A 26,763-nucleotide genomic window follows, 5' to 3' on the forward strand; every position below is an offset into this window, starting at 1 on the left:
ATATGCTTGAAGCAATTTCAAATAAATAAGAGCTGACGGTGAATATCAATTATTTCTCCTTGAGACACATTCACCGCAAAAATGGAAAAGTTATATTTTTTTAAACCTAATATAATCTCCAGTCGAGAAATTTTCTACTTTCATGAATTGATAAAAAATTCGTACCTAGAAGATGATTACATTGAGGAATGAATTGAATGTTGTAATGAATGTTGGAGTGAAGCCGATGTTTAAATTGAGCTTTCCGTACATCACATTGAACGAAATTTGTGATATCCACACTGATAGAACGGATTAGTAATTGTTAACAAATGGATTTTGGTTGGAAGTTAGGGTCTATTCGGTCTCACCAAATCTTCATTCGTTAATATTTAACTAATAGTCGAGGATTTTCGAGGGGATGTCGGAAGACTGTAGAGTAATTCGTAGCACTTTGAGCGTGAGATGTGAAGGTTATTGAGGGGTTAATGATAATCCAGATTTGTTGGTGTTTAGGTAACGATAACGATTAAAATTCACGAGACAAGACAGTCGTCACATGTACTGAGAGGAGAATTCAGAATTTTTAGTTAAAACTTCTGGAACATCACAATATAATTTTTCCATTGAAAATTAAATATTGTATGAGAAAATCAGGGGAGAACGTAAATTTCAGTTCAATTGTTCCGTGCAAATTAATTGAAATCGGGAAAATTAGGTGAATATATTCTTGAATTTTTAATTAATTGAAAATTTTACGTTATTTGGTACTCAAGTTTTGATTGAAACTTCATGTGAGTTGAGAAATTTTCGTATTTCTACTGTAACAATGGGAAGTTTTATTGAGTTTTCAGTAAAATCTTAAATTTTTTCATTTTTTTCCATCTAGATCGAATATAATGTCAATCTTCTGTTAATTCAATGTCAACCCCCAACCAATTAAAAAGCTAAGACTAAATTTACCTGACTTACCCTGATTTCTATTAATTTTTTTACGAAATAATTAATAATTAATTTTTCATGGAATAATCAAACTGCAAATGGACAGTTTTTATTGATTTTCTCATCAAATTAGATTTTTAATGGCAAAACTCCCTGAAATTTCAGTGAAACTATCACATAATAAATATTCCTAAGAAATTTACTGACAATATCAGCCAAAAATTCTCCACCTAAATGTGATTTGAAGAAAAAATGTCAAACATCTTGACAAAAAAAACACTTCCCAGCGAGTTAAACTAAAGTTTCAGTAGCTTTCACAAAAAAATATAGACTATTCAATAATAAATTGTGTCCATTATCATCGCTCACCACGCGTAGTTTTATAGTTCAATTTAACGCTCAAGAACCCAAGCAAGCGACCCCTGGGTATGAGAAACCGATGGTATGTGGCCCATAGACCGCACAATTTTTTTCATTCCCCTTTTTATATCTAAACTTTTTTCCCTCCTATCGTTACACTTCGTCGAGCCTTTTAAATAAGAGGACGTAACGAGAAATGAGAGGTGAAAAAAAAATGTGTGAAGGCCAGTGGAGAATCGAACTCACCCTTCCGGCCCACTGGCTCCCTCAGCCTTGAGATTCTCTGGCTTTTATTTTATCTACCCTTTACCCTTGTCTTGGGATTCAACTCGATATACTATAGCCCTAATCACGCCTCAGTGATTCTTTTCACTCAGGAATATAATCTGTTACCTTTCTTCTCCTCACTACCTCAGCAGGGTTGTAGGCGTTTTGCAAAGTCTCGCCCCCATGACTGTTATTGCTTCAATTTGTAACTGTGCAAAGTTGTCTGGCAATGTCCTAAATTCCAGAAATTTTTATTGTGTCCAAGTTCCATTGAAATTTTAGGAATTTAGTAGAACTTGGACACAAAAAAAACTAAATATTCCATTGATTTTCTGCTCAAATGATCTGGAAATCGATAAAATACTTGATTTTTCAGTTCAATTATTCTGTGAAAATTCAGAAACATTAGGAAAATTCAGGCAAAAATTGAAAATTCATGTTACTTTGTTTCTGAATATTTATGTTCCACTGAAAATTCAATCAATTTGTGAAGTTTCCATCTCACTCCCACTGAAAACTCGTGAATTTCCGTGAATTCTACTTAAAACTTGAAATTTCATAATCATCTTTTCCCTAAATCCGATTTACTATAATATCTTCCATGGAATTTCAAAAATTTTCTAACAGTACGCTACTGTTAGAAAGCGTTGAAACAATATCTCTGAATATCTCCGAACCTGAGTAGATAACGAAATTGTTGCAATGAACTTTTTTGTACAGCGATTTGAGCGCTCCAAAAAGGTTCTGACAAAAATTTTGCTATTTTTTAGGGTTATTGTAGTTAGTGTCCAGTATCACCACAAATGGGTGACAGATTCTCACAAATCAGTGCCATGTTCCTGGAAATGAAAACTATTTACCCTCCGTGCAAGCTCAATTCAATTTAACGTCAAAAGAATAAAAGTTTGTTCTTTGCTGGATGTAATTTTCCCTCAGTTGTACAGGGAAGTTCATTATGATGTCATAGTTCTGTGGGCGGAGGCAATACCTCGGTAAATGATGTGCTTATCGGTTAAATGCCAGTGATTACAACGTTTGACCAAATATTATTTCATGTTGTTTAAGCTTAATTCGATCCAAATTAACGTAATGGAGGGCTTTGAGTAATACGTGTTAATCGATTCAATTAATTTGGTACTGATCCCGTGGAATTTTTCGATATTTGAATTTCTATCGCATTTCAGGCGGGTAAAACTCTTTATTCGACGTTTTTCTATTCACTACAACAGTATTTTTGTTGTGCCCGGTGGCCTGGCGTAGTGGTTAAGGCCGTTGCCTCACAACGGATAGGTTCCAGGTTCGATTCCTGGCCGGGTAGAATGGTGAGATCTAACCATTTTTAAAGTCTTGATCAATCGCCATATAGTCTCATCAGACTCGAAGCGATATAAAATAAGCATAAAAAAAAAAAAAAAAAAAGTATTTTTGTTGAAAATTGATAAATGTGTGTATTTAGTTCAATGAAAATGTTTAAATTATCTGAAAGAAATAATTTATTCATTCCAAACAGGAGATTATTTATTATTAATGAATGCACCCTTCCCGCACGCTAAAAAATAACTTGAGTTTTAACTAGTAAAACATTCACAAATCTATTTACGTGAATTTTTATTGACTCTCATGGAATACTTCAACTGAAATTTCTAGTTTCCAGTGATTTTCTCATCAAAGTGTGAATTTTCAATAATGAAATTTCCTGAAATGGCCGGGAATTTGAGTCAAAATTTTTTTTAAATCTGTGGTCAGCTAACCACATCAGACCACTAATGTCATCGTCACACCAAAAATAAAAGTAACCATCACAAATATAATGAGATTAATAAAAAAATACGGTCCACCTCACGATGGAGTTTAACGTCTTCCGGAATTTATGACCTAAACTTTTTTTTTCGCGTCGCGACAGTTGCTACAGATCTTGGAGTAATATCGCACGGACGAAAAAACTCTCATCGTGGGAACGGGAAGGCGAATTATATGTCTGATTCAACCCTGTCCTCTTCCACTGGGCTATACGCGCCAGTCCCACTCCTCCAACTGCTTCATTTTCATTTTTTTTCTTTCCATTCAACATTATTCAACTTGTCCCCTTCTCGTTGGCCCCCCTCCCCTCGTTTATGCGTCTCAATTTCCCTCTCACAGAGAAGTACACAAAATTGGAGGAATAGGATGGAAAATGTCAGGAGTATGCTTTGCATATACGCCCACTTCTCGAGTCCTCAGTGATTCCTTTGTCATTCGGTATTGTGAAGGTATAAATCTACGGATGGGAGCTCTCTGTAGTTGGCTCAGACTCCCTGAAAAACACACTAGCTTTGACTAGACAACTTCAACTTCTCAATAACCGTCTTGTTACCCTGTTACGCGGGAAAATATTACTCCTACGTCACGATAATTAGTCTTGATGTGCGAACAATGAGTTTTGCATGAGAATTTTTCTAGTCTGTGACGTTGAAACTTGGTGGAAAATGTTAGCAAAGTATAGTCTCATATTGGTGGATAATGGCAAATTCATTAATCATACACTGTTAAAAATTTTTGTCTGAATTTTCCGTGCCAAATTCTGTAAATTTTTATCGTGTTCAAGTATCACTGAAATTTTAGGAAATCTTGTCATTGAAAAATCACATATTCCATTGATTTTCTGTTCAAATGGTCTGGAAATCAATGAAATATGTGATTTTTCAGTTCAATTCAGTAGCGAAGTGGTAAAACAGTATAAGTCAATTTTGGCTATTGACCAGTTTTCAATGAATATCTCGGAATGTAAGGGAGATAGTAAAATTTTTGTTATAACCTTTTTTGTAGAGTCAACTGAGAGCTACAACAAATGTAATTACGAAAATTTCGGTATCTCCCATAGATTCCAAAATATTCGTCAAAAACTCAACGGGGAGATAAGTCGACTTAAACCGCTTTACCACTTTGTTACTGAATTATTCTGTGAAAATTCAGAAAAGTCAGGAAAATTCAGGGAAAAATTGAAATTCATGTCATTTTGTTGCTGAATATTCATGTTCCATTGAAAATTCAATCAAGTTGTAAAATTTCCATCTCACTCCCCCTGAAAACTCATGAATTTCCGTGAACTCTACTTAAAACTTGAAATTTTATAACCATTTTTTTCCCAAATTCGATTGAATGTCACTCTCATGAGATTTACTTACTATAATATCTTCCATGAAAATTAAAAGAATTTCCGACTTACATTGATTAAGGTTTAAACATACTAATCGAAATTAAAAAATAGTAAAATAATTGGTAATCTAAATTTCCAATTGATGGTGAATTAAATATTTAATAATATGGTACTGTCAATATTTCTATTGAGTAAATAATCGTAAAGTTTTCATAAGGGATTTCCGATTATCCAAGTAATCGCCAGTCTTCCCAACTGAATTACATTAATAACTAAAATTTAAGAGTGATACTAACGAATTGACTACTTAATAATTTAACGGTAATTGTAATTTATGCATAGAGCTATCTCTGTTGAAAAATTGATTCTTCAAGTGGACTATTTCAATTCATTATTCTGCAAGAATCGACAAAAATAAGGAAAATTCAAGAAAGTCGAGGAATTTCCGTTCCCTATTGCTTAAAAATTTAGAAATTTCATTATCATCTTCCCCCTAAATCAAACATAACATCGTTCTCCTGAAAATGGCTATAACGTCCTCGAAATATCAAGTTTTGGATTCAGAATAATACTCTCAATTGGAAAAACCGATAATCTTCTTTTGTGAATTATTCTTCCGCCGTGCGCACACAACCTTTCAAATGCCCTTCCCCTCACTCGACCTTGCTCAGGTCTTAGCGACTGAATCGCTCGATTGTTCAGTGACTAATTGGAGAGGACGACGAGGGATTGATTTCAAGTGGGGTACACGTACCACTCGAATTGAGAAATATCAGTCTTGAGACTTTCCGCTGTTTTGAGATGCGATAAAAAAGAAAGAGACTGAGTGTAAGCGAACGTGACCCTGGTCGTTCTGTTGTGAATCTGAATTGCAAACTGCAATGAATCAAGTGGGCCCTGGCTAGTTCCAATGAAACATTTCATGTAAATCAGGGTTGCAGTTAATTTGCATGTATCTTCGATATTTCCTTATCGCCAGATGGCTCGGGACTCTTCGGGTTGGGGTGAATTTATACGCCCGTGGGGACTGATAACGCTGAGGGAAATCGAGTGTGCATGACTACCCAGTGGAGATGATTTTTTGGGGTTTGGTCCTGGGAATAACGGAGACGAATTCACATGTGAGAGTTGTAAATTTTTGGTTTATAGGAGCATTCAAACCACACGGAGAGAAATTTTTGATAAAAATTATCCTACCGTTCTATAAAAGTGTATCATGAGTCATCGTTTCCTCGTTTCTATCCCGAAATTTAGTAAAACGCAATATATGATGATCAGATTTTATTCCACGTTAGAGAAATTTTATACTGATAAAAATATAAATTATCGTGCCGGTAGAGTAAACATTACTGTACCGGTAGGGTAAAATTTACCAACCGCTCTAGAATTTTCGTTGTTATCTACATAAAAATTATTGGACTGGAAGGGTAAAATTTATTATGCGTCAGGATAAAATTTCTCTGACTTGGAATAAAATTTGATCATCATATATTAATTTTTACGAAATTTCGGGATAGAAATGAGGAAACGACGACTCATGATACACTTTTATAGAACGGTAGAATAATTTTTATGACAAATTTCTCTCCGTGCAGACATCACATCTCAGTGAATTGTGAGAACATAAAAAAAAACAAGGAGGGCGAGTCAATCTTCTCTTAAGGGGAAACGGAACCCCTGCGTTTATATGAATCTTTAGAATTATGTTTTCTCCTGCAATTATTATTTTTTATTCATTAAACTACTTCAGTCACTCAACAATGCGATAATCGAGTCGATAAAGTAATTTCATAGATAGAAATTAATAATTGTAGGAGAAAACACAGTTCTAAGATTTAATGTAGACAAAGATTTAATGTAGGGTTCCGTCTCCCCTTAAGGGATATCGCTAGAAAACAAGTTTTTCCTACGATTGTCCAAATGGTTTTCATGGATGTTTATAATATTTCCCAGGTATTGAAAAAAATTCTAACTAGCTGCACTACGCGGTTTACACGGAGAGAATGAAATAGTAACAATTACCATGACCATGGGAGAGAATACTATACTGTTGAGAAATTACTGTAGAAGTTTCAAGTAAAAAAACTTGAAATTTTTAACAACGGTAAATTTACATTAAATTTATCTCCATTTTGTTACTGAAAAATCAGGTAATTTCTTCGAATATTCACGGAAATCCTAACAACAATGACAATGACAATGAAAATGATGGAAAATGGCGAAAATTCAGGCCATTATTTTCCGGAATTGTCAATCTATTGAGAATTTAATACTTAATTTTCATAATGAGGTTTAGAAATCTAGCTGCCCCTGCAATATGAATGATCGATCACAATTATTAACACCAATTAACATTAATACCAACAATTATCTAAACAATTATTATTAATTATTATTGAAATCTTTATTACTGAGAAATGGCTTATTTCTCTTTCATCATGATGTGTTATATTAGGATATTTCACTTTTATTTCTATTTTAATTCTTAATGCAAATTATTCGAAGGTCTAGAAAATTGTAGAAAGTTCACCTTTCTTCATTCAAAGTTTATCAAATCATCTAGAAAGCTCTCTATTTTTCCAAGCTTCGATTATTCTTTTTAGAATATCCCACAACATTTTGAAACACCCTGAAAATTGATATAAATTTATAAAAACTTCTCGATTGATGTGAGAGTTTGCTCCAAGTGTTTCAACAACATTTCATAATATTCTAGAATTTTCTAGCATTTATCGTCTGAATGTCGATTTCAACATGAAAAAAATGGACCGCCGCGAGGCGAGTCCCTAAACACACTCGTGAAACAAATAGAGAATGAGAAATGACGGGAACAATCTTCGGTGATTGTCTCCGGACGCGTAATTTCCGTTCGCCTGGGTAATGTGATTAATGCACCGGGAGATGAGGAGACAAAGAAAGCTCTCAGAAAAGATGAAGTGAAATATTTTTCTGTTAATCTCCAGAATTATCGCCACAGTGTCTTCATCTTAAGTAATTAATTAATCTTCTTTTACGAACACAGCCCATAAAATTTTCTTTATCATCCCTTATCCTTGCTCAACAGTTTATATTGTTCCACCGTTTACCTTTATACTTGGATTAAAAACCCATAAGGTAGTTGAGTTGTAACGAGGCTGTTGAAATTGTAACTTTATGCTCAGTATCTACTATTTCGTTTCATTTGTTTTATTTTTTGTTGGAATTACGGGAGTGCAGTTGAGTCATATTATGGGAGGCATAATATTTGACTTTGGCGGGTTTACCCGGTGGCTTCACCTGAGTATTAGAAGTGCTATGTCAACGTATTACATGTGAAGTAAATATTGCCCTATCGTGCGCAGATAATAACGACATTTGTTCTCAAATTTCTGACACCGGGGGATTCAATTGATCATTCAATTTATCGAGTTGGAAGAATCCAGCCAAAAAAATAATACTTTATCTTAAAGCAAGACTAAAATTAAAGTAAGACTAACCATGAATTTCATGATAGAAATAAAGACGCAAATTTGTTTTCTCACCGTGCTTAATTTTTCAATCATTACGTGAATATTCAGTGTCAAATTGTCGTGAATTTCCAATGAATTGGAAATTGAAGAATGTATTCCCCTGAATTTTTTACTCGTATTCATATACACACACGAAAAAATTTAATAGAAAAACCTATTGAATTCGTTAGAAAATTCTATTAAATTTCTATTAAACTTTCTATTAGTTTTTGGTTGATTCTATTGACATGTCCAATAGAAAACATTCAATAGAAAAAGTCAACAGAATTATATTTTTCTATATAACTTATTCTTTTCATATATTTTCTATAGAATTTGCTCGACTCAAATTTTCTAAGATTTTTTCATTCTATTTTTCTTTTCTTCTCATTAAGAAAATCAAACGAAAAAACTTGGAAGATTTGAGCCGAGGAAATTCTATAGAAAATATCTCAGTAGAATAAGTTATAAAGAAAAATTGAATTCTATTGACTTTTTTTACTGAATATTTTCTATTGAACATTTCAATAGAATCGGCCACAAATTAATAGAACAGTTCAATAGAATTTTCTAACGAATTCGATAAGTTTTTCTATTAAATTTTTTCGTCCGTGGATTAATTCGAGATCACGAATGTTAATTGTACAAATACACAATATTGAATATTAATAAATTAGTTATTGAAAAATAGAATAAGGTTAAATGTTACCTGACGACAACAAAGAGGAAATTCCATTACATTCACAGAGAAAAAAAAGTTCATTTTCAGGGACATGTCACTAGTTTTCACGGAAATCATCATTAATTTTCAGAGTAATGTCAGCGACTTTCAGGCTTTTTTAGGAATCTATCATCAAACTTTAGTGATAGATTCCTGAAAATCACTGACACCACAGCAAAAACTAATGTCTGAATTTCACACATCTCTTGAAGACATTTTTCAAACACTAAAAAACGTCTGAATAAAATGAAAATTTGTATGACTTTCAAATATAAATTAAGATGTCACCGATTCGTCTGAAATTCAGACAAATTTTCACTTTATTCAGACATTTTACAGTGTCTGAAAAGTGTCTACAAAATATGTGTCAAATTCAGACATTCGTTTTTGCTGTGTCCCTGAAATTCAAAATTTTTAGTTCTCTATGTTTCTATGATTCATTCGTACACTTTCTTCATTAATTTCTATCCACATCATCTGGGCAATTTTCATGATAAATTTATCCCCGTATCGTTGTAAAATATTATATATGATTATCATTATCCATTTTTGTCCGTGCATAATTGAAGAAATTTTATTCTGTGTTGAGTTGCTGACCGCTGCTACTGCATCATGATTACATTAATCCAATCGTTGGGGCTTTCACACGAGCCGCAGTGTGAATTTAGCACCAGAAGTTGCAGTTATGTGGGTTAACTTGCATAAAAATGACAAAGAAATAGGAACGACGGTGTGAGGAGGCCAGACAGGATGAGAGAATGGAGACAAAGGGGGAGAGTTGGTACACTTGGGAATGGCGGAAACTCCATGTTTACTGTTCTTCGGCCAGAGCCTGTGGTAATAGCTCTTGCCAACACCCTCTTATGGTGTTGCTGCACAGCAGGCACTAGCTGACACCGGTGTTACTATTTTCTTCACTCTTGTCATTTTAGCCGCTCCTTGTGCCTCCCATTATGCCGAGCTTGTTGGAGTAATTTTTTGCTGAAAGCGGAGTAATTCTTGACTGGAAGAGTCTCACCGTGAATTTCATGAAGGCGGAAACTTTTATGTGAGAGAAAGGAGGGCACTTGGTTTGAGATTTTTTATTATCCTGTGGGGCGAAAATAGTCAATGTTCCGTCTGCAATCGGAATTGACGAAGACCTTTTAGCCACACGTATAAAAAAATTCATTTGACAACGTAACGAATTCGCTAGACAATTCTATTGGACTCCTATTGAAAAATTCTATTTGTTTTTCACGCTGATTCTATTGGATATTCGATACGAAAATGTCAATAGATTTCGAATTTCTGTTTGAGTTTTTCTCTTGAGATTTTTTCTATAAGAATGATTGAGCGTCAATTTTCGAAGTTTTTTCCACTCGGATTCTGTAATGAAAAACAAAACAAAATCCAGCGGAAAAAAATATGGGAAGATTGTGCCCAATAATTATAAGAGAAAAAATTTCAAAAGAAAAATTCGAACAAAAATTCAAAATATGTTGACTTTTTCCTATCAAATATGCAATAGAATCAGCGCAAAAAACAATTAGAATTTTTCAATAGAATTCCAAGAGAAATCCTGTAGCAAACCCATAAAATTCCTATAGAATTTTTTAGCGAATTCGCTAGGTTTTCTATTGAATTTTTTCATGCATATATTTACGGATATGTATTTTTCTTTTTACGATTTTCTGAAAATCACAAATCACAAGAAATAAATTTTCTTGGTGCAGAAATTTTTTTATTGAATTGCTTCAAGAAAATATTTATTCATTTGTTCCATCTATTCATTTATTTCATATAATTTCCCTGCCATAGGATCTCCCTGCAGGGCAGGTATACGAGATAAATAAATATTTATTTATTTAATTATTTATTTCAGTATGTATACCCTCTCGGGTTTTTACATTTTGTGCCTTTCCCATTTCCCCTTGAGATATCAGTATACACTGTATATTGTATGAAGTTCAAAAGTTCATAAACAAGTTTATAACAAAAACACGAACACACACCCACCCATCATCCTAAACTTAATCTTAACAGTTTACATATGTTCTACATATATTTCCTGCGAAAGTAGTTAACAAACTGTGATTCAGCCTAACAGTTTACCGTGTTTATGTTTACTCTGTGTCGAAGTACAGAGATAAATAAATAATGAAATAAATAATTTCATATAATCGGAATAACCATCAACTTTCAACAAACATTTTGTTGAAATGACTAAATAGATTCGAAATAATCAGTTTGATTTGAACAAAATCGATCATTTAATAAACCGTTTGTACAATATAAATAAACATTTTCTTTATCTAAATAAATCCTTTATTCATTAGAAATCGAATCGTAATTTAGACAGGGAAAAGATCGAATTTATTAACATGTAATCATTCTATATAATTTCAAGGAATTGTATTTTGTTATTGTAAACGCGCGGGAGCGTTGAAAAATCCCGTAAAAAGGAAATAAATGATATTCAACAAATGTAATAATTCTATATTTGGATCAAATACGTCGTTTATCTATCCATTGAATGTCATCCATTGATTTATTTTGAAAGGTTTTAATGATGCAAAATAAATCAATGGATTATAAATTTTCAACAGAAAAATAATAATCCATCCGCTAATTTCATCCATTGATTTATTTGAAAAATAAATTTTCTAATAATATTTAATAATACGTTTTTATAATATTCATAAATCAATGAGTTTTTCTAAATCTTCAACAGAAATATTCTTGGAATGGATGAAACAATGTCAAACAAAGAGTTGAATTTCATCAAAACGCATCATTTTTAGGCGAAATGTTATTGATAAAAATTCATCACATGCCACTGATGACTTTTTCACTCCTGAAAATTCATCAATCAATCAAGCCTTGATTTGACGAGATGATGAAATACCTCATCAGCAATCTCTTACAGTCGGCCAAAGAGCTGTGCAAACAATGCTCCAGTTACTGGCGACATTTTTTTCCCTCACGAAGAGAATTGTAACGGATTCCGATAAACGGCAAGATATATTTTTTATTTCGGTCATCCGTCACAGTCAGGAATCAGAGGGGAAACGGAAAAGAGTAGATCGAAAGAATGAAAGACTAAAGTGACAGAGAAAAAATTAGGTCGGGATAATTATTTCCCGGTAATAGTGGGGTTGTACGATATCACTGTGGATAATGCCGAAAAACTTCGGGGCTGACTGTACATTCCCTGGGGATCGCTTTTCCCTGTCCCATATAAACGCTAATACCTCTCTGTCATGGATATTTATTTTATCAATTTTCTGCACGGCCTTTGTTGTCACCTCCAATTTTAGTGACTAATTGAATGTGTTTAGTCCATCAAACAGCAGTGAAATTGCAATTACGAGGAATGAGAATGAATAGAAAATTTTATTGGGGAGTGGATTTTTCGGGTGTATAGGATTAATTAATTTTGGAACGTCATCGCACGTGCACGGAGGGAAATGCTTTAGGAAAATTGTAGCCCTAGCGCGGGAAAAGGGGTGCAAAGTGTCACCTAGGGAAACATTCCAGACATTTCATCACATTTTTATTTTCAATGATTAACTCGTAATTATTAACTCGTAATTTTGCAAAAATTACGAGCATAAAAAATGCAATTTTTAAATTATTCCATCAATCTCCGTCCAAAAGTGAACCTTCTAATTTTTTGTCAGATCTTTAAAATGTTTTCTAACGGCTCAATATCGCGATTCCAATTCAGACTTAAGCAAAGTTTAAATAATAAAGTCATTGTAAGATGTCCGAAAACTTCGGGTCAAATGGGACTCGAGCGAAAGCTTTGATGTTAGAATACAAAAGTAGAAAAGCATTTCACTGGAGAAATAGTATGTTTCGTCATTAGGCTGAAAAAAACTTTTCTGGCGAATATGAGTTTGCAACCTGAGTCGAAGGCGAGGGTAGCAATCATATGAGCTAGAAAAGTTTTTTTAGGCCGTATGTCGAATTATATTTGTTGTCATAACGGGCGTAGGCAGCAATTTCCGAACGCGTAGCGTTCGTAAAGCGCTGCCTTACAGCCGGAATGACGAAAAAATAGCCAAAGTACACTGTTAGAAATGTTTTTAAATTGCATGGAAGATATTATAGTAAATCTCATGAGAGTGACATTGAATCGGATTTAAGGAAAAAATGGTTGTGAAATTTCAAGTTTTAAGTAGAATTCACGGAAATTCATGAGTTTTCAGTGGCAGTGAGATGGAAACTTCACAACTTGATTGAATTTTCTGTGGAACATGAATATTCAGAAACAAAATGACATGAATTTTCAATTTTTTCCAGAATGTTCCAGATTTTTCTCAATTTTCACAGAATAATTGAACTAAAAAATCAAGTATTTTATTGATTTCCAGATCATTTGTACAGAAAATCAATGGACTATTTGATTTTTCAATGGCAAGATTTCCTGAAATTTCTCTTGAACTATAATGCGATCAAAATTTCCAAGAAGTACGCCGGAAATTTCATTCAAAAATTGTTATCAGTCCGTTGTTCTTTGGATTTTATCCCCCGATATAGAGTAGAAAGACCTAGAACGGAATTTCACTTCACGATTACTTGATTTTTTCAGTCATTTTTCCTCACGATTTTTCATCGTGCAGGACTATCGCTCTCCAATATCCTCAGCCCAGAAAATCATGACAGTATGAAAGCCGGGAATTGATTCTTCTGATTTATGACGCCCGTCATGACACTGACGTGGGGCAAGTGTATACGAGACGAATGGAAGTTCCGCGGGCCAGCCCGTCACACCCACACAACCAACAATAAGCCAATTTAGCTCTATTACTCAATCTGTGTCCACGTCTGCATACATTAATGTGCCCTTTATTCTCGGCTCTCCTATTACATCTCGCGGGGGTGTCATGATTGAAGAGCGTCGGCGGGGGGAGAACGCCTCCTCCTCACACTTGACACAACTCAAGCTGAGATGTGAAAATTCAATTATCCATGTTAATCCTATAATCCTATGAAATACGTTTATGAGAAGAGTTGACGAGGATGGGTCTCCGGATAGAGAATACTGAGAGCGAGAAAAGATTCAATTAAATACACGGAGAGAAATATTCAATAAAAATGACGTAATCTTTTCCGTAATTCCAAAGCGAAATGTGGCTGTAGGAAATTTTACGGAACTGTCACGGAATTTTTCCGGAGCGTTCCGTAATTTTTATCTGAATCTCCTGTGAAAAATTACGATACCGCCACTTAAATTTTCTGAGTCAATTCCGTAATCGGTGAGCGAATTGTGAGTTCCGTAATTTTTACTGAACATTTCTCTCTGTGTAAGTTTTTCATGAAGACATCAACGCAAACTCAATCCTCTTCCCAAATAAAAAATGTAATTATTCGATTCATCATACGCGCTATCGTTTCGTAATTCCATCTGGGAAATATTCTTCAATTCAACTAATTTCATTGGAAAAGTTTTCCCAGTGGAGAAAGCCATTGATATTAAAAAATTGATGAATTCAACTTCACATTTTTCCCCTTTCGTCAAACCTCCGGAGATTACTCCTGACCTTTTCCTCCTCCACTTTGCCCACTCTCTTTATCGTCAGAACCCATTGACCTAGTCAGAGTCTGATGCCGCAGGACAGGATTCCTCTGAGAATTCGAAAAAAAGGAATATGAAGATGTCAGCAATTGAAGATGTTGAATGAATAAATTTTCTCTCCTCGCATAGCATCACATTTCGTTCAAGAAACCCGAGAAGTTCTAAAACACATGTCACGCATTGGCTGGAGTCCTATCTATCCTGTAAAAGATGGTCTATCCTATCCTATCAAACAAAGTTTCATGAAGTTGTTTTATATTTAAATATATAAAGACTTCTTAACCGCTAATCCTCAATTCTGATTCTCACAAATTATTTTTCGGGTCATAACTGTCTATTTTCCCATGTTTATCATGCGCGAAATTGATTTCTTCCTTCTTTCAGTTTCTTCCATTTTATTTTGTTTTCGCCAATGGCATAGACTTTATTCTCTCTCATTTTTTTACTTGGATACAGGTTCTTAATTCTAGAAAACCAAGAAAATTCTCCGGTTATGATTTCATTCACGAAAAATGTAGAAAAGTATTCAGTTTCCTAGAGATTTCTCGGATTCTCTCAATAATTCAAGAAAATTGTACACTTTTATAGAAAATTGATTCATAACATTTCCCTCATTTTTGAAATATTAACGGGAATTGATCAAAGATTCAAATTTACTCCCTAATTTTTCACTTACCATTCATTTTTACCATTGAGTTTTTCTCAATGTACCATTCATTATTATAATGCATCCATGATTGTATAAAACTTGATACATATGAAATTTCAATGAAGAAAAAGAATCTTCTCACAAGTAAATGAGGTCCTGTCTAGTCTAGTAATTAAAATAGCAGAAAACATCAGTTGCTATTCTTTACCAATTTCTTGAGGAATGCATCATGCATTTGTGAGTTTGAAGAATTTTCAAACTCACAAATTATTTTTTCGGTCATAATTGTCTAATTTCTCATGTCTATCATGCGCGAAATTGCTTTCCTTCTTCTGGGATTTTCATTCATCATCTACTTTCATGAATCTCATTAATTTTGGCATAAATTTGATTCTCTCCCATTTTTTGACTTCGATTGACATTCTTGATTCTACAAAACCAAGACAATTCCCCGGTTATGTTTCCATTCAAGAAAAATGTATAAAGTTATTCAGTTTTCTAGGGAATTCTCGGATTCTTTGAATAATTCAAGAAAATTGATCAAAGATACAAAATTACTCCCGAATTTTTCACTTACCATTCATTTTTATCATTGAGTTTTTCTCAATGTACCACTCATCATTATAATGCATCTACGACTGTATAGAATTGATACAAATGAAATTTCAACAACGAAAAAGAATCTTGTCACAAGTAAATGAGGTCCTGTCTAGTTATAAAAATAGCGGAAAACATCTGTTTCTATTTTTTACCCATTTCTTGAGAAGCATATGTCACCGGAAGATGCGAGAGCCGCGTGCAAGGTCTTAGTGGGACATCCCCGGGACGTGTGCACGGAGCGACATGTTATGAATTCCAGAGTGAGGGACGATACAATATTTTCCCCGCCGTCAGTGATATTTTCAAGGAGTATCTTTTAGGGAACTGCATAGAGCCGTCTCCAGTGGAGAGTGAAAATCCCGAACCGATAGACGACGTACAGACCGCTGTGCACACATCACTTGGCGGGGGTGTATGGCTATTTTCATGAACATTCATTTGGGCAACAAATTTTCCGGTATCGACAGAAACGTTATTTCCTGCTGCGAGCGTGATATGAAAGGATTTCTATATTTCAGGAGAAATATTTGCAGGATGGCTCTGAGAGGAATTTTGAGGTAATACAGTGGAGTTGAAGATTGATGATTGTGGATGGAATATTTACACTTGTGGATATATTATCAACTCCGATGCGGAGAAGAATGTGCGGAAAAATAGTCCGGAAAATATGCACTGTTGGAAAATTTTATTTGATGAACACCGGAAATTTTATAAGAAATTTTATAATGAGTCCTGAAAGTTTATTTAATGAATTTTGAAACTTCTAAAGACGAATAATTCACGTGTAACTTCCAGTATTCCAATGGAACCGCAATTTTTACAATAATAATATTGTATAATATTTTTAAAATATCCAAGCATATTCATTTTTGAAAACTTATAATAGAAAAAAATGAGATACTTTTTGAGAAAATCTAAGTATCTTTCACAGATTGGTACAGACCACGCTCTATATTGAAACATTATCAATCATCAAATTTGTTAATGAATTATGTGTCAAATTACATTTTACACAGAATTATGATTTTTTTTAACCTTCATGGTTTATAATAAATAATTGAAATTGTTTAAAATTTTGGAAACCAGATTTTTTAAAGCATGAAATCAATTTCCAGTAAAATTCTGAGTATGAATAAATTTGTTACGATTTAGAACAAATGATTTTTATTGTAGAAAATTGATTGTTTATAGAAAATGCTCGTAATTTTCAAAAATTGCAATTTGTAAATTATTTTATCGATCTTCCTCCAAAAGTCCAAAACCAAACTTCCTATTTTTTTTAACATTTAAAAAATGTTTTCTAACGGTTCAATATCGACATTCAAATTCAGACCTGCAAAGATTAAATAATGAAATCATCGTGAAATGTCCGGAAACTTAGGGTCAAAAGGAGCTCAAATGAAGTTCTGATATTTCGCTACAAAAGTAGAAAAGCACAGGAGAAAAAATAGCTAAAGTGCTTGGATATCCTCAACAACATTATGCCATTTTATTGTATAATTATTCCATAGAACCATCCGTCAATTGTTAATCCGCAGTACTGCAATTACTCCTCTCCACACAATCCCCCTCTCTGCGTATTCATAAAAATATCAACGAACTCCCCCGAAAAAAAAACAAAAACCCCAACAAAATGTTACAACCAAATAAATGAAATTAAAGCTCCCATCCCACAAATGTCCGAGTAACACGAGCTCTCAGCCACCGCATTTTGCTACTAATTACGATAAAAAGTAAGCCGAGTGATGCAAATGTATAAAATACATATTACCCAGAACTACCCTGGAATGTATCCCGCAGTCCTACATGCGGTTTCACCATTGCGCATCGTTGGATTCCAGTTTTACCGGGGCCCTAGTGTGGTCGTAGGATGGTAACACGAGAGGGATAACCTTCAACTAGGAAAACAGGCTGGTAGTGTCGGAGAGCGGGAGGGATCGGGTGTATATGGGCAATGTACAATGGCAAAAAGAGACGGCGGAAAAGAGAATGAGAACGGGGGGTTGAACCCCGGGAGGAGAGGGAGGAGGGGATGAGGCAGAGAGAGTTGTCCGGGGATTTTGGAACCATTCCAGGCAACAAGGGGTTTTCCTCGCGTGGTTGCACCCAACTATTTTACGACATAGCAGGTGAATCTGAGCTCCAACATGAGGGTCATCTCAATGTCGTTCTAAATAACCGGCACTTTTTGCCTTTCTACATTGCTTCCTTGCTCTTTCTTCCAAGTCAAGTACGACCATGAGCTTTGTCAGAGTTTATGGAGTTGTTGGGCACTTGGTTTTTGTAGGCGAGCAATGTTGTTAGTGCAGTATTAACCGTGAATTGGTCACTTCATGAGACAAACACCGCAGTGCGTCGTTTTGCAACTTCCCGACCCAAAGGGAGGAAGTTATTGTTGTAATGAAATGTTGAATTTCGATGATTTGCCCACGTTTCATGACCTCTTGAAGACATGTCTCTGTGTGCGTATGTATGCACAGCAAAATGCACGGGGAGAAATTTTTGATAAAAATTACCCTACCGTTCTATAAAAGTGTATCATGAGTCATCGTTTCTTTATTTCTATCCCGAAATTTAGTAAAAATTAATATATGATGATCAAATTTTATTCTACGTTACAGAAATTTTATCCTGATAAAAATAAAAATTACCGTGCCGGCAGAGTAAAATTTACCAACCGTTCTTGAATTTTCGTTGTTATCTACATAAAAATTACTGCACTGGAAGGGTAAAATTTATTATGCGTCAGGATAAAATTTCTCTTACGTAGAATTAAATTTGATCATCATATATTTTTTACTAAATTTCGGGATAGAACTGAAGAAACGATGACTCATGATACACTTTTATAGAACGGTAGGGTAATTTTTATGACAAATTTCTCTCCGTGCAGTGATGCCGCGAGACCAGTGAACGCGAGAATTTCTTCTCTCGTTTCGTCGAGAATTGAGAGATTCTCTCGTGTCGTCTCGTCTCGTCTCGTCTCGTCTTATCTCGTCTCTATAATCCAATTTGCAGGAAAAGAAATACACAGAGGGGAAGAGAAGGGGAGGCTCTCTCGACTCTCGTCTCGCCTCTCGTTTCTCTCGTTCTCGCCCGGCTTTTCTCGTCTCGTCTCGTTTGTCTCATCTCGTCTCCTGAACAAAACAAATTATTTCCAACTGATGAATTATTTTTTCTCATGTTAAATGAAATTGCCCAGTAGGCGACGTTTCCAGAGAATAAAAAAGAATGCGATGCAGGAGTGTCAGCGGGGTATAAATGATGGCCACGAGATGTTTAAGGAACAGATATGAAAAAGTGCTGTGCGATGCATCATCCGCGATTTCTTTATGGGCGAAGAAATCTCGGGGGATGCTGGGGTAGGTGAGCGTTGTTTAGAATGATGGTTTCGAACAGTTTTGGAGTACCTTTTGCAATGGTGAGCAACTGCCAGTTTTATCACTTGGGGTGAATAATTCTGGGTGGATTTTCGGGCCCAGTAGGAAAACAAAATTAATGGTGAGAAACCTGAGATCACGGGTATTTCTCCTGAGATTCACACGAGCGGAGCGCTCCGATAGAGAAACATCGGGGTTAACTCCCTACACTGTTAAAAAATTGTATATGAAATTTCAGGTACGTTTTTTGGAAATTTTTTATCACGCTTTTATTTCGTTGACATTTTAGTTCAATTATTCCCTGAAAATTCGTAGAAATCAGAGAAATTCCGGTAAACCTACTAATAACATCTCGCTATATTAGAACAATCCAAATCGATTTTTGGTGATGGAAATTTGGTACTCGAAATTAAGACTCCAAAATTAAGGGTTATAAGGGTCAAAATAAGGGTCGTAAGGGTTAAAGTAAGAGTCATGAGGGTCAGAATAAGGGTCGCGAGGATCAGAATAAGGTTTACAAGGGTCAGATTAAGGGTCACACGGGTCAAATTAAGGGTTCAAATAAGGGTCATGAAGGATCAGAAACTAAGGGTCAAAACAAGGGTTTCTATACATCTCTCTATATTACAAAAATCCAAATCGACTTCTGGTGATGAAAATTTGGTATTCGAAATTAAGACTCCAAAATTAAGGGTTATAAGGGTCAAAATAAGGGTCGTAAGGGTTAAAGTAAGGGTCATGAGGGTCAGAATAAGGGTCGCGAGGGTAACAATAAGCGTCACGAGGATCAGAATAAGGTTTACAAGGGTCAGATTAAGGGTCAAATTAAGGGTTCAAATAAGGGTCATGAAGGATCAGAAACTAAGGGTCAAAACAAGAGTCTCTACATACATCTTGATGCCGCGAATGCCGCGTAGAGATGGGTCTCTATATACATCTCTCTATATTACAAAAATCCAAATCGACTTCTGGTGATGAAAATTTGATATTCGAAATTAAAACCCCACAATTAAGGGTCAGAAATGAAAGTCCACGAGGCTAAGATTAAGGGTCACAAGGGTCAGAATAAGGGGTTGCCGAGCGGAGCGAGCAGGGAGCGTAGCCCCTTAGTAATAATATAGTAATATTTCAACGTTCGACTTTCCATAACTTCATGGAAAATAAGTGTAAAAAATCAATAGCTGTACTACGAATACATTCTACGATTGCCAAGAGCTTGGACGGATCATGAGGGACAAGCACCGTGAGCTAACAACCAATTAGTATTTTATGCTCATTGCACTTGATATTGCATGACCTATATCCGATCGACTATAAATTCAATGGAAAGCGAAGACGATAATAAAAAAGGAATGAATCATCTAAACCCAATTTAACCGACAATTTTCAATTCACTCCGTGTTCCACTCAAGATTCTGCGATCTACCAGGAATGGAGGCCCATCCAAATCCATCACTGTGTGCAAACCACTCTTGGGAGTAACGGTGGATCAGTGGTAAGTGTCAGGTTAATATGAAGCAGATTGGTAGGTGAATCGCAATGGAGTATCCGAAGCGATGGACATCGTATTGGTTCCACCCAGAATAGAATTGTCGACATAGTTTCGACAAAGGCTTGATGATGGAGTTGGTCCGGAGGATTAATTCCTCCACAACCACACAAAGTTCAATTTGAAGCGGAAGTTGTTGGATTTCAGCCACCAGGCCAATTGCTTGGGGCTCACAACTGTTCACGAGAAGAAGAATTGTCTAGTAAATCTCGGAAAATTTGACTGTACGGGTGGCAATCGTTGAGCGAAAAGTTTTTCCATAAAATAGTATATTTCGATGCTGGGGCGACGGGTTTTTCATGAGTTTGAAGGTGGTGGTCCGAGGCGCAGCCGAGGGCTGCGTTTGAACTGTATTTTTCAGGCTTCGCGCGCGCAGAATCCCAGTTTCCACACAGGGAGAGAAAAGTTGGATAAAAATTGCCCCGAAAATTGGACACGCGGTGAACGTACACGGGGAGAAACTTTTGATAAAAATTATCCTACCGTTCTGTAAAAGTTTATCATGAGTCATCGTTTCCTCATTTCTATCCTGAAATTTAGTAAAAATATATATATGGTGATCAAATTTTATTCTACGTTAGAGAAATTTTATTCTGTCGCATAATAAATTTTATGGCACGCCGTGCAATAAATCGAAGTTATCGCACGCTGCGCTTCGCGCAGCGTGCTTCAAACTCGACTTCTGCACGATGTGGTATAAAATAGTATAGACCACTCGGGCATAAAATTCGTTTTCAACAAATGTGAATACAGACCTCGCCTTCGGCTCGGCCTGTAAACTTCACATTCGTCGAAAACGAAATTTGTGCCCTTGTACTCTAATGTACTATTACCCTTCCAGTCCAATAATTTTTATGTAGATAACAACGAAGATTCTAGAACGGCTGGTAAATTTTACCCTACCGGTACAGTAATTTTTACTCTACCGGCACGGTAATTATTTTTTTTTCAGGATAAAATTCCTCTAACGTAGAATAAAATTTGATCATCATATATCAATTTTTACTGAATTTCAGGATAGAAATGAGGAGACGACGACTCATGATTAGTACATTAGAGTACAAGGGCACAAATTTCGTTTCCAACGAATGTGTAGTTTACAGGTCGAGCCGAAGGCTAGGTCTGTACACACATTCGTTGAAAACGAAATTTATTACCGAGTGCTCTATAATATTTTTTGTCAAGTCGTGCAGAAGTCGAGTTTTGAGCAGGCTGCGCGAAGCGCAGTGTGCGATAAACTCGACTTATTGCACGGCGCGACATAAACACTTTTATAGAACGGTAAGATAATTTTTATCAAAAATTTCTCTCCATGTAGCAGCAGTGCGAAATGATACCTTTTCATCATTTGTGGGCAATACGGAGAGAACGGAGTTCGCTCACCGATTACGGAGTCGACTCAGAGAATTTAAGTGACGGTACCGTAATTTGGCACAAGAGATTCAGGTAAAAATTGCGAAACGCTCTGTAAAAATTTCGTGACAATTCCATAAAATTTCCTACAACCACATTTCGCTCCGGAATTACGGAAAATATACGTAATTTTTATTGAATGTTTCTGTCCGTGAAAGTGGGATGAAAAATAGGGTTCGACACTCGGGGAAAAGTGTTCTTTGATCGTCGGAATGATCGCACTCACCTGCAGCTGCTACCGATGTTTTTGAATGACAAAAAAAATTGTTAACAGTCCGATAGGATGACCAATTCTGAAAAATCCAAGAAAAATCTGTTTTTCTTTTTCAATAGTATTTTTAGTGTGGAAAAGTAAACGAAAAGTCTTTTCATTCACAAGTAAACGAATAGGCACAGTTCGGTCACTTGCTGAACGTAACATCACTGTCAAAAACAATTGTTCAACACTCGTGAAAATTCCGTCTCAGTCATATCGAAATATACAATTTCATCACAATCTGTGAAAAGCGAGATTTATAAAACCCTGGGTTTTAATAGAAAAATATCGTGAAAATTCCTAGTTTTTTTAAAAGAAAAGATGATAATTTTTTAATGATTATCCCTGAAAAATAGTAAACACTTCATAAATAAACGAGTTGAACAAGAGAAGAATGATTCTTCTTGTCATTTCATTTCCTTTCGCCCATTGATTTTGCATTTGCCAATGAAGATTCTGGTCTGGCATTTTCTCTCGGTGATTTCGTATCCAGTTTCGGTTTCTCTAGTGAACAGGAGCAATCAAAGCGTCAACTCTTCATAGACAGAAGTGGACGACGAAAGACGATAGCCCAATGGTTCAAACAAAACAATACAGAGGAGCAAGGAGAGTGCGAGAACAGGCGGAATGTAGTCAGGGGTTACTGTACTGAGATATATATACTCGAGTGCTTGAGTCCTTGAGTGCGAGCCAATCTCAGGGGTTGAGTATCGAATTTTCCCTCTTCTACTCGTTGGAGGAAAAAAAATAGTGGAGGAGTGTGGAATGGAGCAGAGAATGGTATACGAGTATTTCGCATCATTCACTCTTTCTTCAAAAACCCACTTGAGATGTATTTTATTCTCGTTAATCGTGGAGCCTAGGAATCTGAGTGGGACGAGTGCATGGAGTGACACGGATTCATGTCATTGAGTGTATTTTTGTGGTTTATGTGAGAATATAATATAAAACATGAAAATAATAGAAAATTTTAATAATGTAAATTTATTATTAAAATGAATGGAAAAAATTCAAATGATTAACAGTATAAAACATGAAAATAGACTGTTGAACATTTGAATTTTTTCCCTTTATTTTAATAATAATTTTTCGAAAATGAATAAACTCATATATTTATTTCAATGGGAATGTTTCAGTTACATGAAATAAATAATTCATCAATTCCGAATAGAGTATTATTGCGTGTTAATAAATTTGTTCTCTTCGCAGTTTAAAGAAATATTTCATTCCTCACTAATAGAGTCTATATTTCGATCAACGAAACATGTATTTATTCTTTAAAAAACAAACATCTGATTCAGATAAAGTTTAGTTAATCGAAATAAACGATTTTTATCACGCTGTGTGTACACTGCGCACGCATTGTGATGGAAAATAGCGTCCAACACTCTAGAAGTAAAATCGAATTTCATTGTGTTCAATCTAGAAGGGAAAAAATAATGAAATTTCAAATTTTACGGGGAACTCAATAGGATTTCAAACTTTTGAGCAGAAAAAAATAAGAAATCTCCTACTCACTTGAATGTTCAATTAATTAAAAATTAAACATTATAGTTACCTGAATTTTCCTAATTGCTATTAATTTCCATGGAGTAATTGAACTCGAACTCACTGTTTCCCTTTGTTTTTTGTTAATCAAATTGTGAATTTTTACAACTCTGTGAAATTTTAGTGGAACTGCCACTGGATAAAAATTTCCAAGAAGTGTACCGTAAATTTCAGTCACTAATTTTAAAGACTGCAGATAACATTCATCTAAATTAATTTTAAGCAGGATAACACGGAAATTTCACAACTCATTTGAATTTTCAGTTGAACTTATTCAACTGAAGCTTAATTTACAGCCTCGTTTGATCTTCTAGTAAAAACGTGAGGAAATGAGACGACTATTTGATTTTCCGATGACGGAAATTCCGGAAATGTCTACAGAATTATTGCGGTTTAATAAATTTCTAAAATTTGACAAGAAAAATGCAGAATTTTCCTTAGCCATATCTTTCTACATTTATCTTGTGACATTCGCCATTATAGTAAAATGTACTCAATGTCCCCGGAAATCCAAAGACCCCAGAGGCTCAGGAATTTCTGAACCAAACTGCTGACTTTTTTCTACTCTTGAGTAGATAGGATTTACTGATGGCACTAGTCCAAACGTCAAAACTCCCGGATACCCCACATCAGAAACGTCAGAATACAGTTCTGAGAAGGAAAAAAGAACTTATAGACGTTGTTTCCATTCGAGGATATTAAGGGGGGAATTGTCATTGTACCGGAGCATTGGGTTCAGCATCTTGGTCATGAAAGAACGAGTGAAAGGGAGGAGATGTGCAGGATGCTGGCTGGTAACAATATACGTATACATTTGGAGTAGTTCGGGTGCTTCTGCCTCCTCAACTGGCTGCAGTAGACTCGGAGATATCGAAACGACATCTACCACTGGGCTTCCGCCCCACCCACCTCAGGAGCCACCATCTTGCCGTCACTATGACCTGCACAGCCTCGTGTACCTAATATGTGTGGGTATACGCTAGTTCTTGAAGTTTCTCCATCCAATTTAGCTCTGCAATCTACATTTTGAAATGGTGAATATGAGACGGCATAACGATGGATCTTTGCCCGAACAATTTTGGGGTTTAACATGTTATATCCAGGGATCAAGGTGGGGAGCAAGTTGTGAAAATTTGAAGCGTAATGTATTTAGAGGTGAATGTCAGACGGTACAGGAGAGAAAATAAGAATTTTTATTGAGGAGTTTTTCTTCCATTTGGGGGCAGCTTCCTTCGTTTCCAGAATGAGCGAGTAAATGGGCGAACAAAATTGGAAATATTCATGGCTAATTAGCGAAAAATGAAAAATAGTTGATAAATGAGCGAAAATGTTTAAACTTTCGTAATTTTTCGTAATTTTTTGACACCCCGAATCTACGAAAAATTAATAGCATTTTCTACATAAATGCAATCGAATTTCCTTCCAAATGCACTTTGTTTTTTCTATGAAATTTTTTCGTGCTTTCTTCAAAAACAGAGTGCACTGTTAAAAATTTTTGTCTGAATTTTCCGTGCTAAATTCCGGAAATTTTTATCGTGTTCCAATTCCACTGAAATTTCAGGAAATCTTGTCATTGAAAATTCAGAATTTTATGGAAACATCAAACAGAACTGAAAATTTTCGTTCCATTTTTCCCTGAAAATGATGTGTTGCTTGAAATTCTGGAATGTTACTGAATTTTCAGTGAAACCTTTTTTTTCCCTAAACCGCATTCAGTGTCACTGTCCTGAAAATTGGTAGTCTGTCCATGATATTTCATTTTTTTTCTAACAGTGTGCATGATTGAAAGTAATCCTAATTATTTTCTGGGAAGCGAAATTGAATTTGCTTCAGGGGCAAAAATTGCGAAATTTCAATCACACAGAAAAACTTGAACGTAAATGACGTTTTGTTCACCATAATTTATGAAATCGTAATTTAAGGTCATCCTGAGCGTAATTTACGCATCAACTTCAAGCGTGAAATATGCTACAAAAAGCGTAAAAAATGATTTCTCAAACGTAATTTACGTTTATCTTTTCCTGCGTGAATTTTCACTGAAAATTCAAGAATATATTTACCAGAATTTTTCTGACTTTCATTCAGTTTCACGGAATAATTAAACTAAAATTCCTTTTCAATGACGAAATGCTCCGAAATGTCAATGGAACTACCACTCAACAAAAATATCCATCAAATATTTCAGACTTATAATCTATTTGATTTTTTCTCCAGGGGGAAGAGCTCAAGTCTTCATCACTCGGGAGCCCCTCAAAAAAAATATCTCCCTGTCCGATGTGCGTGCCAACTGTCGTAATTTTACCTTAGAAAAAAGTCGGGTAAAAGCATCCCCATCCCCAGTACCTCCCGCCTCCATCGAATTATGAGTGCAATGCTACCACTTTCCAACTTGACTTGGCTTTTCGTTTGGGTTTACGATTAAAATTCTCAAAGTGCATCCTCCATCCTTTGTCCTGGGCTCTGTTGAAAACAATTTGCATGAAAAAGCCGAGGGGTTGGAATAAATAAATGTCACAGGGATGCAGTGAGATAAAATCAAAAGGAGACAACACTACATTGCAATACCCATTGTCAACTCTGAGTAACATTCTCTAACAGTTGGCGAAAATCTTCGAAATCTGTCGGAGTTGTTGATGGGATGCTGTTACAAATATTGGGAACAAAAAATTCCAACGGATGAGGGGAGTATTTAGGGGTGGAGGACCCAGATATCCTTTCTTTATGAGTTTTGGTAAATCGACTTGCGGTGGAGGGTTCATCTCCACCCTTATCGTCATACTTCCGTGATCGTAGAGGCCTTGTGACCTAGATAATAAGAGGGTAAACTTCTGGTGAGCCTCTGTTGGCCTATTAATTTTATTGGAGTTCAGAGGCTTGCGTTTTTGGGGGATAAAATCATTTCCTTATCTTCG

The 26,763-nt window shown here is 35.4% G+C and overlaps 1 protein-coding gene across 3 annotated transcripts in view; it reads right to left on the reverse strand.

Annotated features, from left to right (window-relative positions):
• The window catches only part of LOC107047717 (potassium/sodium hyperpolarization-activated cyclic nucleotide-gated channel 1), a 118,931-nt gene that overhangs the window by 43,411 nt on the left and 48,757 nt on the right, over positions 1–26,763 (reverse strand). The gene's annotated exons all lie outside the window — the stretch shown is intronic.

The sequence above is a fragment of the Diachasma alloeum genome, unplaced genomic scaffold (assembly GCF_001412515.2).
Source record: "Diachasma alloeum isolate Michigan unplaced genomic scaffold, Dall2.0 Dall_scaffold_78908, whole genome shotgun sequence".
In the NCBI taxonomy this organism is placed as follows: domain Eukaryota; kingdom Metazoa; phylum Arthropoda; class Insecta; order Hymenoptera; family Braconidae; genus Diachasma; species Diachasma alloeum.